Source organism: Silene latifolia, chromosome 11 (genome assembly GCF_048544455.1).
Source record: "Silene latifolia isolate original U9 population chromosome 11, ASM4854445v1, whole genome shotgun sequence".
Taxonomy (NCBI): Eukaryota; Viridiplantae; Streptophyta; class Magnoliopsida; order Caryophyllales; family Caryophyllaceae; genus Silene; species Silene latifolia.
The window spans coordinates 58,652,809-58,671,986 of record NC_133536.1 but is presented as its reverse complement, the minus strand read 5'-3'; the positions used below and the strand labels follow the sequence as shown (position 1 = coordinate 58,671,986).

The following is a 19,178-nucleotide window of genomic DNA, read 5'->3' as shown; positions in this document are numbered from 1 at the left end:
TGGAACTTGATGTCGAAGGCTGTTGCGGTGCCTGGGTTGGTGCCCAGTTCCTATGTTCGGGATTACTTTGCTGGGAAGAGACCGGCGATGGTGGTGATCGAGGGGAGGGAGATGGCTCCTCCTCCTTGCACTGCCGAGCAGAGAGCTCGTTTGTGGCTCTGGTGGTTCTTGTCTTCGATCTACCTCGGAGACAAGGGAGAGAGGCTGTCGATGAAGCTTCTTCCCTTCCTTTCTGACCTGGGTAGCCTAGGCCACTGGGACTGGGTCACTGCTGGCTTTGCGGTCCTCATTCGCTATATGAGGGCCATGGTTCGTCTGGAGTTGATAGAGAAGGGGACTTCTCCTGCCAATGTTGGCCCTGGACTGTTGCTGGAGGTACGAACCTCCATTCCTTTTCATAAAAGATCATTTCTTTATCGAATCACGAAAGATCGTCATTAACTATCTTGTTTTACAGGCGTGGGTGTACTCCTAATTTTCGGGCCTCGCGCCCAAGAGGACGGAGCCAGGGGCAAGAGCTTATCCCGTCGTGAGGGATTGGGTGATGTATCGCACGAAGAGTCAGCATTCCTTCCACGACGCCTGTCGACGGGACATGAACGTTCTGCAGCTGGACGGCGCGAGTATATTCGAGCCACTTTTCTTTGTTTACTTTTTCATTGCTCTCTTTCGGAATCGATCATATGAATGACCTCTTGTTTGCTTTTCATAGTGGGTGCCCAGGCCTTAGGCGGACTACACTGGCGCTCCTCCTTTTGTGGCTGAGGTCCTTCGACCTAGGAGCTCAAGCCGGTTGCTTTTGAGGATGTCGATGGGTCCTGTGTGGTACTTGGGCGAGCGCTTGGCTCGTCAGTGCTCCCGAGATGTCTTGACGGTTCCCATCGATCCTCCTTGGACGATGTTCAGGGAGCCTTCCGATGCTGAGAGGGAGACTGACTTAGTTGGCGTCGGTGGCGACGCCCTCCTTCTTTCTGGTGAGGACTACTCGGCGTTCCTCTATGGGAGGTTGGCGTACTGGCCAGTCATGGTAAGTGTTTTATTCCCTTTCGATTGACATGAAAACATGATGAATGATCATCAATTAATAAAAACCATTTGAATTTTGCAGGAGGTTGAGGTGGCGGGCATAGAGCCCCCAGCGTACCCCGAGACCCTCGAGTACACTGGTGCGACGGGGATGACGACGATCTCCGATCTTCGCGACTTTGACGCGGCGGTGAGAGATGCTGGTCTAGACGAGTGGCAGCATCTGATTCGGAGGGTATGCTCCCTAATTTAATCAACTTTCGTATAAGAATACACTTGTTTAAACTTATCAACTTATTGAGGATCCTTGAAATGTAGGTTGCGCCACCCCGGTTCGTGGCTTTGTGGAGGGTAGCCAACCGGCTACGGGCTACTGCCATCGAGGCACTTGCTGGCGGTCGAGGACGTCAGGTATGAACCTTCCGTTTACTTTATTTTTGAATTTTCTAACTTTCCTTATGTTTGAAATGATTGACATGAACCAGTTCTTGCATTTGCAGAGGGAGCGTGACTTGGAGCGAGAGCTTGCCCAGTCCCGGGAGGAGACAACTCGCCTGCTGAGGGAGCTAGAGGTCTGCGATGCCGAGATTGCTGCTCTCGAGGCGAGAGTTACCGAGCTAGGCGGCGACCAGCAGTAGTCTGTTTGGTGTTTTTTTGTTTTTGGCTGTACTTCATTCATTTTGTATATTTTCAGGACCTTCATTTTGGACTTTTGGACTTTGTTTCGGGCTCGAGCCCCCAATTTGGTGTACATATTCCCTTTTTGGTTGTATATATGACGGCCTGAGTGCCTTTGTTGGTGGGTTGCTTTGTTTGTACCTGCAGGTTAGCTTTGAACAGGTTTGGTAGATGATGGTTTACGCCGTCATGCTGCCGAAATGTACACAGAGATTGCACATAAAACACATATTTGTACACATGGCCTAAATTAGCGCAAGACAAAGACTCGAAAATGCAAAAAAATTACTGAAAATGACCGGACGGTAGGGAGGGTTTCCCCCTAAAAAAAAGAAAAAAAATAGAAACATATAAGTTTGAAATGTGAAATGGAATGGGAGTGAAATAATTCCCCCAAAAAAGAAAATTAAAATAAAATGTGTTAGTTTGAAAATGAATATCTAAATTGGTGAAATGATTCCCCGGAAAAAGAAAATTAAAAAGAAATGTATAAGTGTGCTGAAATGACGAAAATGCTGATATTGCCTCGAAATGCGTGCCCGTGGAATTTAGGAAACGCGTAACATGGTAATTTGATGGATTTACCAAAATAATAACCCGTATGAATAGGAAATTATTCTTGGAGGAGTTAGGAAAGATCTAACGCGAAAAATCACAGAAAGAAGGCTTAGGAAGAGGCGCAGCAGGAGCTGTGATACGTGCTTTTTATATAGTCTTTTTAGCCTATTTTAGCACGTATTTCTATGCATTTTTATACTGTTTTTATAGTATTTTGCCCCGAATTGGATACTTTGGTTCATTTTGTCCATTTTGTAGAAATGAACGCGAAAGTAGTGGAATCGTACCCTTTTTCGTCCTTTTTGCATGCATTTAGAGGAGACGGGATTTTTCCAGAGTGAGATACTGCATTTGAAAGCGTCATGGCACGGATTACAAGGCATTTAGGCGCGGACTTGAGCTGATTTGAAGATAAATAACTCGATCGAGCTGTTTTACCACTCGATCGAGTGGTTTCTACGTCCCAGATTGGTCGATCGAGTGGTTTTCCACTCGATCCTTAGCTTGCAGAAAGACCAGTTACTCGATCGAGTAACTTTCTACTCGATCAAGTAGATTTGCTGAGGTGTCTGCTCGATCGAGTGGTTTTAATCCACTCGATCGAGTGGTTTCGCTGATTATGGGCTTTAATTAGCCCGTGTTATTATTTATTTCGCAAACTTATCTACTTTTCCTATTTAAACCTATGTTAATTAGGTTATTAGACATCCTTTTTCTATCAGATTTATTCACTACTTAGTGGCAATCAAACTTTTACTGCGTACTTCATTCTTCTCTACTGTAACTTTATTTTGGGATTGCTTTCGCTTGGATTTTGTGTTTTTTACACCGGATTCGCATCGATTGTAATTCTTTCTCTTCTCTTATTAATAATTAATCTTTTGTTTGCTTTAATCTCTTGTTTCGTTACATTTACCCCTTTGCCCTAATTTCTCTTTATGCAATTTATTGTTTATTTCATTATGTTTACTGCTGGAAATCTATCTGCTGTTAGTTTAATTAGCGACATGAGTAGCTAAACCCCTTTCATGTTGGGATTAGGGGATCTGCGGTAGGAAAGTGACGATGTAGTAAATGAATTAGATGAATTGTTTACAAGGCTCTGTCACCATAGCAATTTAATTGTATCTATTCGACTTAGTTGAGTGCACACTTATAAGTTAACCTTTAATCTGGCTAAAATTAATCCTAGATCGAAAGATTGGACTAAATAGGCCTGCTATGAACAGTAGACTACCCTGACGAGAATGAAAGTTAAGTTAGCAGTATTTTAGGATAGAAAGTGGACCGAGAGGACCTTTCAACATCCGTCTTACATTAATTCGTCTGAGTCATTTACAGCCGAGTCACTGGACTACCCTAGTGAACCGAAATCCTAACATGTCCCTCTCTATCTGATAGTTTTATCCTTTTTCTCTGCTTTTATTGCTCTTGCCCTTATTTCTCTTTCCTTTAAATCTCGTAGTTTAGATAACAAATCAAACAACCCCCCCCATTTGTGACCAAATAGACGGACTTCTACAAATATCTTGCCTCCCTGTGGAGATCGACCTGACTTCCCTAGCTATATAGTTAGTTTAGTTAGTTTATTTTTGACAGGTACACGACAGACGTGTCAAATTTTGGCGCCGTTTCCGGGGAGGCAATTGCCCTATTTGTTGTTCGTTCCGTTTATTTTACCGTCTCAGGGAATTTTTATTCCTTGAGGCAGTTCTTATTCATTTCCTTTCAGTGTTGTTTATGCCCAGGTCAGACAGGTGTGAATTAGTTTCAGCTGATTCAGAGCCGGAGAGATTATTCAGGCATAGACTCCGTCTGCGAAGGAAATCACGAAAGGAAGACTTGAGTACTTTCGAGCCAGAGCTTGATCATTTTCTTTTCGCGGAAGACAGTCCGATTTCTACAGTAAAGATGCCTAAACTTTCTAGTCATTCAGTGCCTAAAGCCTCCTCTATTCCCAAAGGTTTCAATCTCCAGACTGAGGATGGGAATACATTCGACATCCGTCCTTCTTATATCAATCTGGTGGAGCGAAATATTTATAGAGGTGTGGCCGGTGAAGACCCGAGGAAGCACATGGAGGTCTTTACAGACTATTGTTCTACTATCCACGCCACTAAGGGGGTAACTCAAGATAAAATCAAGGAGGTTCTATTTCCTTTCTCTTTAGCCGACTCAGCCAGGGAGTGGCTGACTGACTTGGACCGCACAGCTGTTGGGGTTACAGATTGGGAGTCTCTTGCTCTTGCATTTTACAAGAGATATTTTCCTCCACAACGCACCAATTTGCTGAGGGCCAAGATTACTAGTTTCAGACAGGCTCCTGATGAAAGTTTCTATGAAGCATGGTCACGATTCAAGAAGTTGGTGAGGTCTATTCCTCATCATGGTTTTGACCCATGGTTTCTAGCCAATCAGTTCTACAATGGGTTATATGACGACCAGAGAGCCATACTTGATGCGGCATCTAGTGGGAGATTTCAGGAGAACACCGATGATGATAAGGGGTGGTCTCTTATTGAAGATATGGTGAATCACAGTGCTGGATATGGTAACCCGAGGGATGGGATTAGGACAGTTCATGCAGTCGATAAGCAGGTTTTGGCTTAGCTGGAGACCATGAATGCTAGGTTCGACAAGTTGGAATTACAAGCTGCTGGGGAGCCTCAGACGGTCCATGTTCTTACCAGAGGAGAGACCGTTTCTTGTGAGAGATGTGGGAGTAATGATGGCCACACTGCTGTTGGCTGTCTTGTAGAGAAGGAGCAAGTCCTTGCCTTTTAGCAATATAGGCAAGGAGGGGGTTCCTATTACAATAATCAAGGGGCAGTCCATCCCAATCTGAGGTGGACTAGTCAGAATGTGCTCAATCCTACACCTCCTCTGCACCAGCAGCAGCCTTATGTCCCTCCACACAAGAATCAACAAGGCTATCAGAAGCCTCCTTCCTTTACTCCTCCTAACCACGGTGCATCATCTTCCGGTAGGGTGAGTGAAATTGGTGAGCTTAAGTCTATGTTGCAAGCCTTCACGAAGCAGTGGCAATTGAGTGATCAACAGAAAGATGCGTCCATAAAGGCACTTGAAACTCAAGTTGCCCAATTAGCCACTAATCAGTCCACAAGAAAGCAGGGTTAATTACCGACTCAAAATGAGAAGAATCCACACGAGACGGTAAATTTCATCAATCTGAGAAGCGGTCGTTCATATGAGGGACCGAAAATGCCGAAATCAGACCCGAGGAGAGCTGTAACCGATGGTGAACATTGTTCTGTCGAAGAAAGTGAGCTCACGGCAAAGAAAGTGCTCGATCGACTGATTTCAGGTGGTCGATCGAGCAGATTTGGGGACGAAAGTGGTCGATCGAGTGAAAATACCACTCGATCGAGTGAACAGGAAAGGTAGAATGGTCGATCGAGTAGTTTTTATACTCGATCGAGTGAAGAGCAAAATGGAGTTGCTCGATCGAGTGAAAAAACTACTCAATCGAGTGGTTTTAATGAAGATTCTACTCGATCGTACGGGTATATTGGTCGATCGAGTAGTTTTGATGACGGGAAGCTTATTCGAGAGCCTGCTAGTGCTCGTTTAAGCGATAAATCACCGGAAAGACCTCGTTCGAGAGGTAAGAAGCGTCCAAAGGATACAGAACTTGCTCCGGAAGACACATTGGAAGAGAGAAACAAGGGACTTGAGATACCTATTACAGTTCCTTTCCCGAGCCGTCTGCAGAATACAAAGGACAATCAACAATTCGGCAAATTTGTCGAACTTCTGAAAAGCTTGGAAGTCACTGTGCCGTTCACTGAGTTGTTGACAAAGGTACCCTCTTATCTTAAGTTTATGAAAGAGATTTTATCGCGTAAGAGGAATATTAGTGATAGTTAGACCGTAGCTTTAACTGAGGTGGGGTCAGCCCTATTTCAAAATAAGTTACCTCCTAAGCAGTTAGACCCGGGTAGTTTTTCAATTCCGTGTCATATCGGTAACTATTTGATTGACAATGCGCTATGCGATTTAGGCGCTAGTGTAAGTGTCTTACCGCTGTCTCTGGCTAAGAGACTTGGTTTGACAAAGCTGAGTTGCACTAACATGACAGTCCAGATGGCCGACCGTAGTATATCACGGCCACTAGGCATAGTAGAAGACGTACCTGTGAGGTTCGGGAGGTTCTTTATTCCCGTTGATTTCGTTGTCTTAGACATCCCTGAAGATACACACACCCCTATTATCTTAGGGAGACCATTTTTGTCTACTGCCCATGCAGTTATAGACGTCAGGGGGGAAGACTTTGACCTTTCAGGTAGGGGACGAGGAGCTGATCTTTCATCAGTCTAAGTCCCGGAGGGCTCCCATGCAAGCTCAGCCTTGCAATGCTCTCTCTGCTATTGATCCTATTATTGACACTCCAGTTGAAAATTTGGAGTATTGTGCTGCAATTGTTACCCCTCCGCCTCAGACTGAGAGCAAAAAGGAGGAAAGTTCGTTTGTTTTCCTTGCTGCAGGTACAGATGAAAGCAATGAAGGAGCTGTCAAGGGACATGGTGCAATCACTGTCAATCAAATTGGAGATGATGACGCTACAGCTGGTGATAGAGGAGGAAGGACGAGGAAAGTTCGCGCTTATGTAGATGTGAACTACTCCCCTCCTACCGTTTCAAATGATAATTCATGCTCATGGAAGTTGAAGAGGACAATCAACGTTGCTGAGGTGACATCCTCCAGTCAGGAGCCCTTCAAGGGGCTACTGAATTGCATTGGGAATTAAATGGGGAAATGCCCCGTGTAAAACTTTGTAATAGATAATTTTGAAATTTCCGTTGAATTTGTTTTATTGCGTTTAATTAGAACAATTAGTTTATAGACTGCTTTTAGCGTAGATTAAGACTATAGACTGTTCCTATGCGTATTTGGTATTTTAGGATATTTTTGCACATGTTTTTATGCAGGTTTGGGGAAGTTTTACGCATTCCAAGGAAGAATTGACGAAATTCAAGAGCTTACGCGAGAAAAGAGCTCGATCGAGTACTTTTTGTACTCGATTGAGTGAAAAATTGGTCGATCGAGTGCTTCATCTGGTCAATCGAGTAAAGCAATATAGGGGATTTCTCGATCGAGTAGATTTCTACTCGATCGAGTAGATGGAGCATCAAAGTGCTCGATCGAGTGGTTTAAAACCACTCGATTGAGTGAAATGAACAGGACACAGGGAGTTTTTCTAACTTAAACTCTTTTATTCCTAATTCTCATTCATTTGTCCCTAATTTTTCGTCTAAACACCCTAATTGCGACATAAACTCCCCCAAATCCCCACTTTCTTGCCCAAATCACCAAATCCGCCTCCTATAATCTCTTCCTTGCATTTTAATCTTTCAAAGCCCCTTAATTTCCCCCTTGATTGTGCTCGTTTACACGGTTTTTAAAGCGGGTTAGGGTTTGCAATTTTTCGAGCGAAAATTCGCCTCTTTTGCTTGTTTATTTAAAGATTAACTGCTTTTGTAGGAGTTCTATCATCAAGTATGTGATTCCTTCACCCTCTATGCATTTTAATTTCGTTTATTTTGAAATTTATGAGGAAAAATTGGAATTAGGGTTCGAAATTTCAATTTAGTCGAATTTTTTCGATTTTAATTGCCTTTGCTTACCCTTACTTGTCTTGTTTGATGATCTATTCCCCTTCCTCACTGTTGTTACATGTTTAAATCGAATTTTACATGATTTTTGTGATATGGTTCAGGACAGTCGAAATTTTCGACTAACATTTTGGTTTTTACTGCTGCATGTAATTCGTCTAGTTAGCATCATTGTTGCGAAATTGCTGCTGATTGTTGATTGTTATCGCACCCCTGTCGATGCTTAGACATGCTTAATCTGGACCTTTGCACAAAATTTGCGATTAGGGCTGTTTAAGTCGAATTTTTCGACTGTCAGACGACTTATATGCTGCATTGCTTTAATTAACCTCAGTTGTTGTTACTTGCTACTGTTGTTAACTGCTATTCCCGTTCCCTATCGCCATTTGCATTCTGTAATTCGAAATTTTTGAGGAATTGTTGGGAATTATGTGCTATAGGTCGAAATTTTCGACTGGTAGGGGGGTTCACATGTTGTTTCTGCTGGTTTTTCGTGCTGTATCAGCTACTATTAGCCGCTATATCTTATCATACCCCTTACCCTTTGTTTACAGGATGGATTCTAGTTCTTTACCCTCTACTAGTTCATCCTCCACTCCGTCTTTATCTGAGACAGTGGCCCCTGCTGTTGCCATTGCCTCCACTTTAGTGACTACCGCAGCCCCATTGTTTCTAGTTTCAAATTGCAGTGCAGTTTTTCTCCAAGCTCTCGCTCGCTAGCTCGCCCGGCGCCACTTCCTCCATGGTCACCACCACCGCTAGCACTTTGCTAGTCCCTCTTCGATGGTGACCACAAAGAATACTACTACCTCACGCACCAGCCTCTACTTTTACACCTGTGGCAGACTCGCCAGCAGTCGCAGCTGCTTTCAGAGCAGCCCTGGTTCCTCACACCGTCGCTGCACGGGCTTCTTCTTTGAGTTCCAGAGGCCGGGGTCATAGATAGTCCTGAGCTGCACCAACTCCAGTCACCTGTACTTCCGCTCCTAGCACTTCTACAGCAGCTGCTGCTTCTACTTCTGGCACAGTCACGGTCCGAGGGGACACTTCCCTCGACCCTCACCCAGACTACCCGCAGGTACATTTCGTTAACGCTTTACATCGTAAGAAATTTTATAACCTGCTGCGCTGTGTGCATATACCTTCCCGATTTCTAGAGAAATCGGCGCTTGTGAGACTCGGTATCTACGAGTCGGTTTGTGAGTTACTACGGGGCACGGGGATGGCCGGGCTCATCACTATGAGCGACCGTACCTTTTTAGAGCTGAGCCTCGAGTTTCTCAGCTCTTTTACCTTCTCCCCCGGGGCATACGAGGCTGACCCCGATAGTCTTTCTGTGTCCTTCCGGTTGTTTAACCGGACCTTTCTGATGACACTAGGGGAGTTTGGTAGGTTACTTGACCTTTCCTCTACGGGCCTGAGTGCTGCCCCGAGGAAGGTCTACCGTCAGCTTTGGCGGTGTCTGGCCCAGACCACTTTTAGGGAGCGAAAGCTCCATCAGGTCCACCTTCCCCCGTCCGTTGTTTCATTAGGGGATCGATGGGGAGCACTATTTTCGGCCGAAAGGAGCCGAACAACATGACCAACACCGAGCTCTCCATCCTGGGCGGTTACCTAAACATCGACTGCGAGGGTCCTTTTACCCTCAACATAGCTTACTTGACCGCCCAGTACCTTCTGAGCCAGGGGAAGAAGGAGACGGGAACCATTGCCTGCGGTGGCATAGCCACCATTCTTGACCGTCGCCTTTTCCCCGTTTGGCCTCGTGACCTGCAGTACCTCGAGGGAGAGAGGCTACAAAGTCTGGATGCCATGCTTTCCCAGCATTGGCTGACTCCAGACTACCAGACTTGGAAGATTGACGGCTCCTTGTCTGTAGACTTACCTTGTGACACTCTCCCCCGTCTTGAGCCCCTTCCTACTGTTACTAGGGGCGCCCGTCTGCCACCACTACCTCACCTTCTCCTTCCACCCAGACCTACTCCTGCTGCACCCGCTGCCAAGAAGTGGCGTCTTGAGACCGGAGAGGGGTCTACACCTTCAGGGAGTGCCCAGCCTTCCACGGCTACTCCCGATCTGACCCCTACTCCCACTACTACTCCTACTACTACTCCCACTCCCACTCCCACTGACCAGACACAGACTGAGCCGGTCTTACCGGCTACTTCCGTACCACCTCCTCTTTTTGTGGCACCCGCGGTCATGGACCAAGGGGGCGCCGTTTACGGTTTGTTGCTTGAGGTTGCAGAGCGTCAGGCTCGTATGGAGAGGGACTTGGCTCTTACTTTACACCCTCTGTACGAGTACCACTTGCGGCGACACTGTCCGATTCCAGAGGGGTGGCCACACCCTTTCTTCTTCCGGTTCCTAGCTGAGGGGTACCCGGAGTCTGCTGACGAGGAGGAGGACGAGGACCCAGCGGTGGCAGTGGAGAGAGCTCGTGCTGAGGAGCAGAGGAGGAGAGAGGAGGAGAGAGACCCGGAGTTCAGGGTGGAGGAGATCCGTGACAGCAGTGACGACGACGACGAGTAGCTACTGGTCTACTCACTTCCCCAGTTTTCTGGCTGGTTTGGGGAAGTTCGTATTTTGTATGTATCTTCTACTCTTTTATTTCGTCTCTTTTATTTTTATTGTTTTTTATTTATTGGTTGTATATTCCCGTTCCTCTGTATATATCTGCTGGTGTATGCTGGAGGACAACGAGGGCGTTGTCCGTTTTGGTTTGGGGAGGGTATTGCATCCTTTTGAGTATGCATTTGCATTTGTTTTTGCATTCACGTTTATTTTACAGCTTGCATTGTTGTTTATTTTCATTAAAAATAAAAAAAATCCAAAAAATTAGAAAATTTCAAAAATTCAAAAAAATATTCACGTTTATTTTTGCATATAGGTTGAGTCGGAACGGTAGATTTCCGTGATGATAATGCACTATAACTTATCATTTTACTTGAGCCTTTCACTTCTTTTGATAGTTATTAGCTTTGTCATACGCATAGTCTACGAGTTTCTGTTCAAATATAGCTGACCGTGTAGACTTGATCTGATAAATCGGCAAACTACTTGATAAATTCTGAGTTTTAGAGCCATAACTGGTGACATTCATGACCAAGTCATTAGGAATTGAGAGTAGTACTCCTTGCATAGCATGTTCATCATTTTTGTACATTTATGACATTCAATTTTTCGTCAAATGCACATATTCGGGTTTGTGGTTGGTGTCACATGCAGGGAGGTGCTTGCAAATTTCCCTTTCCTTATATTTTTCACCCATTTAGCTCCACATTAGCCAAATTTGCCTTTTTGACCCATTAGCTACATCCCAAACTAAGCCTGCCTAGTCAAGCTAGTTAGTATGTTCTTTTGTGGTATGTTTTTCCGTTGTATTTTGGCCCGTATTTCTTGTTTGGAGTTGGTGTAAGTATAGAGGAAGGAAAAAGAAAAAAAAGTATTGAAAAAGAAAAAAAAAGGGGAAAACGTGAAAGTGAAAAAAAAGAAAAAGAAAAAAAATGAAAAAAAAGAAAGCTGGACGTGAATCAGAAAGAAAGAAGGAGAAAAAGGTTTGAAAAAAATTGGATTTATTTGATTTGGTTCATTCAGACGGTATTAAAAAAGGGAAGTTTGTGACCATCTGACTCCTCCGTTCTATCCCATATTTTTTTTGAGGAGATTGTGTTTGAGTTTAGTGAGTTGTGTGACAAATGAAGGGCACTTGTACTTGGTTTTTCAGTCAGTTGAGATTCGGATGGTTTCATTATGGTCCTGTTAGGAACTAGCTTGACGCTTTTACCTCCACATTAGCATAACATGTCTTGCCTTTCTCACCTGAACCTCACTATTCCCAAATTATTTGTAAGCCCTCGGCTGTGACGGACATTATTGGTTGGAGTGTGTGCATTAGTACTTGAATTGTCTTTCATCTTTGTTGCATGCATGCTATGTAGGTCGCAGTTAAGTGAGTGACTGTCTACTCTTCTCTCTTTTACATATAACATTCACCCTTTGCTTCATGAGAGAAGAGTGACCACGAGAGAGTCCGATTTTGTTGGTCTTGCAAGGTCGATAGGTTGGCTATATTTCTGAACAGCTTATAATTCGTTTGCGTATTGGCTGCTTAGCTTTAACTGTTAGTTTTTGTTGCATTAAATTGGTTCAAGTAGACAAGTTAAGCTAGCTCTGAGTTATCATTTCCGTTCCATTAGTTTAGTTTTGAGTTTACTCGAGGACGAGTAAAGGTTCGGTTTGGGGAGATTTGATACGTGCTTTTTATATAGTCTTTTTAGCCTATTTTAGCACGTATTTCTATGCATTTTTATACTGTTTTTATAGTATTTTGCCCCGAATTGGCTACTTTGGTTCGTTTTGTCCATTTTGTAGAAATGAACGCGAAAGTAGTGGAATCGTACCCTTTTTCTTCCTTTTTGCATGCATTTAGAGGAGACGGGATTTTTCCAGAATGAGATACTGCATTTGAAAGCGTCATGGCACGGATTACGAGGCATTTAGGCGCGGACTTGAGCTGAATTGAAGATAAAGAACTCGATCGAGCTGTTTTACCACTCGATCGAGTGGTTTCTACGTCCCAGATTGGTCGATCGAGTGGTTTTCCACTCGATCCTTAGCTTGCAGAAAGACCAGTTACTCGATCGAGTAACTTTCTACTCGATCGAGTAGATTTGCTGAGGTGTCTGCTCGATCGAGTGGTTTTAATCCACTCGATCGAGTGGTTTCGCTGATTATGGGCTTTAATTAGCCCGTGTTATTGTTTATTTCGCAAAGTTATCTACTTTTCCTATTTAAACCTATGTTAATTAGGTTATTAGGCATCCTTTTTCTATCAGATTTATTCACTACTTAGTGGCAATCAAACTTTTACTGCGTACTTCATTCTTTTCTACTGTAACTTTATTTCGGGATTGCTTTCGCTTGGATTTTGTGTTCTTTATGCCGGATTCGCATCGATTGTAATTCTTTCTCTTCTCTTATTAATAATTAATCTTTTGTTTGCTTTAATCTCTTGTTTCGTTACATTTACTCCTTTGCCCTAATTTCTCTTTATGCAATTTATTGTTTATTTCATTATGTTTACTGCTGGAAATCTATCTGCTGTTAGTTTAATTAGCGACATAAGTAGCTAAACCCCTTTCATGTTGGGATTAGGGGATCTGCGGTAGGAAAGTGACGATGTAGTAAATGAATTAGATGAATTGTTTACAAGGCTCTGTCACCATAGCAATTTAATTGTATCTATTCGACTTAGTTGAGTGCACACTTCTAAGTTAACCTTTAATCTGGCTAAAATTAAGCCTAGATCGAAAGATTGGACTAAATAGGCCTGCTATGAACAGTAGACTACCCTGACGAGAATGAAAGTTAAGTTAGGGGTATTTTAGGATAGAAAGTGGACCGAGAGGACCTTTCAACATCCGTCTTACATTAATTCGTCTGAGTCATTTACAGCTGAGTCACTGGACTACCGTAGTGAACCGAAATCCTAACATGTCCCTATCTATCTGATAGTTTTATCCTTTTTCTCTGCTTTTATTGCTCTTGCCCTTATTTCTCTTTCCTTTAAATCTCGTAGTTTAGTTAACAAATCAAACAACCCTCCCCATTTGTGACCAAATAGACGGACTTCTACAAATATCTTGCCTCCCTGTGGAGATCGACCTGACTTCCCTAGCTATATAGTTAGTTTAGTTAGTTTATTTTTGACAGGTACACGACAGACGTGTCAAGCCGCGTCCCTTTGAAGAGGCGCAGCAGGTGCTGCGCCTGTTCCTCAGTGTGTCCGTTCTGACAGATTTTAGGAAACAGCTTTTAGTATAAATATAGACGTCAAGGGAGGTTTTATTCACATAATTCTTCCGTCTTTCTCTCGTATTATTACATAAAAGCTCTCTAATTAAGCATACATCATGAATACTCTTGAAATCCGTCTGAAGGAGTGGATAAATGAGTTCTCTAATGTGGAGAAACACGATATGGGCGCCTATAATTTTGGATCGATCTTGAGTTTGAAGTTGGTCAAGGTAGTCAAACCGTTCCTAGATGCTTGTCTTGATTATTGGGACCCTAATAATCACGTATTTGCCTTTCCTGGAGGCGATATTTGCCCATTTCCCGAAGAAATTGCTACGATCGGTGGTTGGGACCTGGAGCATTTGCCTGCTATACCCTCTACTTCTCAAGGGTATAAGAATAAGTTCAGAGATTTGCTTGGGTTGACAAGAGCTGAGGTTGACCGTCTCGTGACCTCAAAAAGAGTGCGAATGTTGGACTTCATCGATCGATTCATAAACAGGGCAGATCCTACCATTTCCTATATTGCAAGGCGAAGGGCATTCGGATTTTGTCTACTGCATGTACATGTCCTTCAAGGGCATGTTGATGAGGATTTGAGAGGTGACCCTCGTTACTTGAGCTTAATTGAGCAAATGGAGCTGCGCAGGAGCCCAGCTTGCCTGTGTTTAAGAGAGATCCTGTTGGGGTTAGATAACAGGAAAGCCAACCGCGACCTTCCTTATTTGGAAAGTCCCATCATATTGCAGGTAACAGAACGAAGCTTTTTATTTTTTTTTCTTGTTTTTTTTTTCGATTTTTTCTTTTTTTTGATACCTGCGTTTTGGTAGGTCTGGCTTATGGAGCGTCTTTGATTGATAAAGCCCCCAGTTAATGTTACTGCTTATCATGCTCGCTCAATTGCAATGAGGACTAGACTTTACATGTTGGACTTCACTCGAGTCTGCAACTATTGGGAGAACAAACTGAAGAGTGATGATGGTCCACTAATTAGATGGATCGTACCATGGTGGCATCTCAAATCTGTCACTGGAGTATCGTCCTTGGATCCTACCCGATCGGTGCACATTCCTGGCTTGGAATTTATGATATGCATCTTCCCGGAGAGGTTGACGAGGCAGGTTAGATTGAAGCAGATGATTCCGAAGCTTGATACCGTTCCGCAGACCGCTATGGCCCTTACCACTGAGAGCCGAAGAGAATGGGCCATCAAATGGGCTCAAAGAAACATGTGGTTCTTCAATTCTTCTGTTAGTGCTCTATGGGTGTCTGATTCCTACTTGCAGTGGAGGAAAGCTACTACTCCGGAGGAGCGCGAGGGATTGAGGAAGCGCGAGCCTGTTGACTACAAGGTTCGCGATCTAGAGAAGGAGAAAGAGAAGCATCTGACTGAGGGAGAGGAAGAAGCCGGGTTTCGAGTTGTTCATGTAATACTCCGTATTTATAAGTCTTGGGGTACTCTATCGAGTAGCCCTTACTCTGTCGAGTAAGGGCAAGTTGCGAAATAAAATAGTTTCTGACCTGTTGGGTACTCGATCGAGTAGCTGGGGTACTCGATCGAGTAGGGGGGTACTCGATCGAGTACCTTGGGTACTCGATCGAGTGTCCGGTTTTACGGGGGAGTTTTCTCGGGTTTTGTTAATTACGCGATTAAGGTATTTAAACCAATTCGTCTTTGTTCTAAATCACTTTTTACAAAACCTAAAACCTGTTTAAGAGAGAAAGCAACTTGTCTTCTTCCTAATCGCGTTCTTGACAATTCCCGGAGTTCAGACGGTCGGTTTGCATCGTAGTTTGTGTCGTTGGATTCCTTGCGTCGAGGGTAAGCTTTTAATGTAATTTATATAATGTTTTGTTAAGATTAGTGAAACCCTAATTTAGGAATTGGGGGTTTTTATGAATAGTAATTGAATAGTAGTATCTATGTGTTGTATGGTAGGAGGAGAGTTCATAGAAGAGGCGTTTTGAGACAGCTGTAGATACCGTCTGCGTGTTGTGCTATCCGGTAGGATTTCCTACTCGCATTAGTCCCATAATGGGATATTGGTGATGTCTTTGTAGTTAGTTGATTGATATGATGATTGTAATTGTAATTGTGATTGTGATTATGGTTGTGTTTGTGATGGTTCTCGAGATGCGTTCTCGGCTGAGTGGGGTCACTTGCGGGAGTGATCTCATGCCCTAGTTTCGCCCTTCGTGGAACCCGCCACGGAAGGGGATGTGCACATTAATGGACAGGGTTATCGCTCGTACGATGAGCGGGGCTTAGGTGGGAACGGCTGCGGTCCCCCATCGGCGTGGGTCCAAAGGACGATCGGTAGTGAGACGATGGGAGTTGGTGGTGTGTGTGTGTGTGTGTGTGACATTCAAATTGTCTGTTTATCTTATTGTTGATATATGTATTGAATTGTGTGATTAGTACTGACCCGTTTAAATGTTTTAAAAACCGTGGTGATCCATTCGGGGGTGGTGAGCGATTATTGAGCGGTGTGATATGACGCGTATGGGATAGCCGGATGAGTCATCACGTGGCGCGTTAGAAGTCTTCCGCATTTGTGTCCGACGAGTCTAGTAGCTTTGATAGTTTTAGCTGTAGACCGTATAAGAACCTTGTAATTCCTTTTGTTAGCTTTGGTTTTATAATGTAATCACTTAAACTTATTTAATAAAGTATGTTTCTTCATTGTCTTATGATTATCATGCCTCGGGTAACCGAGATGGTGGCATCCTTATACCTGAGTGGTCCTGGTAAGGTACTTGGAGTATGGGGGTGTTCCGTTTGATGTCTATGAGTGTCTTGGTATTGGATTTGATAGTTGATGATATTATGGAGCTAGCAGCATTAGAGGATGGTAGTTGATTATGTGTGGAGTTGGTGTCGTGAGAGATATATATGTGGTAGATACGATATAGTGAGTCATGTTGTGGAAGTAAACAAATGGTATCAGAGCGACGATTTTGGAACCTGTAACAAATGAACATAATGAACATAGGGAGTCTAATAAAATGAACCTGGTGTATGTGTAATGGGAGCCCCGGCTGATGCTAGGTTTTGGGTGAGTAGGCGCCCTCACTTCAAAATCTTGGCCCCATGATACTTAAGCCAGTCACATGGTATGGGAACGTGGAGTCCGTGTGTGTATGTGCGACGTGTATGTTAATTGTGCTGTATATGGTTTGTTGAAAGCATGTTGCATGATAGTTGGTTGACATGATGGTTGGAATCGTTGGAAAAGTATATGAGAATGATGAATGATATGGTAGAAAAAGAAAGTAGTTCGTATATGGTGATGTGTGATGAAGTGGATTTGTAATGTTGTTGTATTAGCAACATGGAATTAGGATTTGTAGTGTATGGGTGTGGGTTGTGTTATGAAAAGTTATGAAAACTTAAAACATGCGAGTAATACATAATTGAAAGTTGAATGTTATATGAGCATGATAGATGGTAATGTTTGACTGTTGGTAAGTAGTAACATGAAGAGGTTCAATGATATGTGTTTTATATAACGAATTGGATGAAAAGCATGATGGTTGTTTATAACGTGGCACTTAATAACACGAAGTAGATTATTTTGTTGATTGTATGAGGAGTCGCGCAGATTTGAATGCGTAGTTGTAATCATAATGTTGAAATAATAATGAATGCATAGTACGTTAGGGTATGTGAGATAACATGCGGGTAGTATTCACGAAACCGCATGACTCGATCGAGTGGGGTTTGATTCGATCGAGTGGGTACTTGTCGTTATTTTGACCGAATCGTGTTTACGGGCACTCGATCGAGTACCTCGGGCACTCGATCGAGTATGGGGTCACTCGATCGAGTAGCCGGCTACTCGGTCGAGTAAGTCGAGATCGAAGGTCTATTTGGGTTAAGTCGGGGCACTCGATCGAGCATGTTGGGCACTCGATCGAGTAGCCTCAACTCGATCGAGTAGGTTCTGGTACTCGATCGAGTGGGGTCTGTACAGGTCATATGCGTATTTCGGGTCGTATGTTTGTCTTTTGACATTCGTTGCATATTACGTTTAATTCAAAGGTGTTTTATTACTTCTTTATGCATTGTTTTACGTATGTGTTGGTCCTGAAGCGTAAGTTACCCAATCTTATGTTGTAAAGAGTGGCACTATGATGAGTATGAGTTCGGTGGGGAGGACATGAATTATGAGTGATTATGATAGATGGTGGAAAAAGAAAAGGAAGATTGGTATAGTTTATTGAGGCAAGGCGCACGTTTTGCGGGACGGGATGAGTGATATGATTGTATGTTGAGTAATGTAAAAATAAGTGAATATAGACAAGGGATGATGTGAGTATAATGAACGTGAGAATGAAAAGATTGAAAGTAAGAATGTGGATGGTGGCGGCTTGAGATGTGTAAAGAGTTAAGGAGGGAAATGGTTAGGAGTCGTGTGGGTTATGGATTTATGTAGTGAAAGTTCGTTTAAAGGGGGGTTGAGAAGAGTAATATATAGTGAACTTTGTGGGGACATGTCGCGAGGTGTATTTATAGACAGTGAGTGAGTTTGGGAGGTTTATTAAAAGATGAAACTACTGTGTGAGTTCCTTGGGTAATTGGCGGTATGAAAGGAATTTTGATTTCTAGAGATGTAAGAAGGAGATGCAATTGTTGAACAAGAAATGTTGATTCTATGGATGTATTAGTGGCAAGGGTGATGGATGACATAATAAGAGAATATTTGTGGTAAGAAAGAGGGAGATGATATCGATATAAAATAATGGGATTTGAGTTTTGGAGCGATGAGAAGGTAATTGGTGCACAAAAGGGTTAGATAGAAGTAATAAGGAGTTGAGCTATTAAATTGGTATTATTGAGTGTAAAGAGAAAAGAAGGATAAAAGTAAGCTGAGGAAAATGTTCACCGGAGTTATGTGATGTAAAGGTAAGGAATCATCGAAATGTGTGATAGTATCACGAAGATGTTAGTCAAGGTTATATAGGAGTTTCAGGACAACATGAATGATAATGAGTTTCGAGGAATTAAGGAAAGTAAGAAGTTAGAAGAATATCCGCATGATATGAGATTTTGGTGGAGAAATGGATGATGATTCAATTAAGGAAAATATTGGGAAGAATGTTGAGATAATTTTGTTCATGGATTCGATGTTCGTTGTTTGGGATGTTAACCAAAGATAGAAAAGAAATCATGATATTTAGAGATGAGTGAAGAGGTTTGATGTCCTGGACAAAGTGGTAGTGTTATGGTCTTTGACTAGTGGTTAAGGAAAAGTGTATATTAGAAAAGTGGCAATTCTAAAGAGGCTGATTTTGTAAAGACTGAATTGATAAAAGTATGGTTGTCAGGAAGTATAAGACATAGTCTTAGGAGGTGGTTTCTCATAATGAGTGTTAGCTGTATGGTTATGTATGGCGAAGGTCTTTGGTGATGCGAAGGGAAGAATGTGATGAGGGGCATGCGAGTTAAGCTCGGACAAAGTAACCTTTGTTGAGTGGTAACTT

The 19,178-nt window shown here is 43.0% G+C and overlaps 1 non-coding gene across 1 annotated transcript; it reads right to left on the bottom strand.

Moving 5' to 3' along the window:
• Positions 1-4,548: 4,548 nt before the first annotated feature.
• LOC141615700 (small nucleolar RNA R71) lies at positions 4,549-4,655 on the bottom strand. Its single transcript, XR_012530105.1, has one exon. It is a non-coding gene; the product is annotated as a small nucleolar RNA R71 (small nucleolar RNA).
• Positions 4,656-19,178: the final 14,523 nt, after the last annotated feature.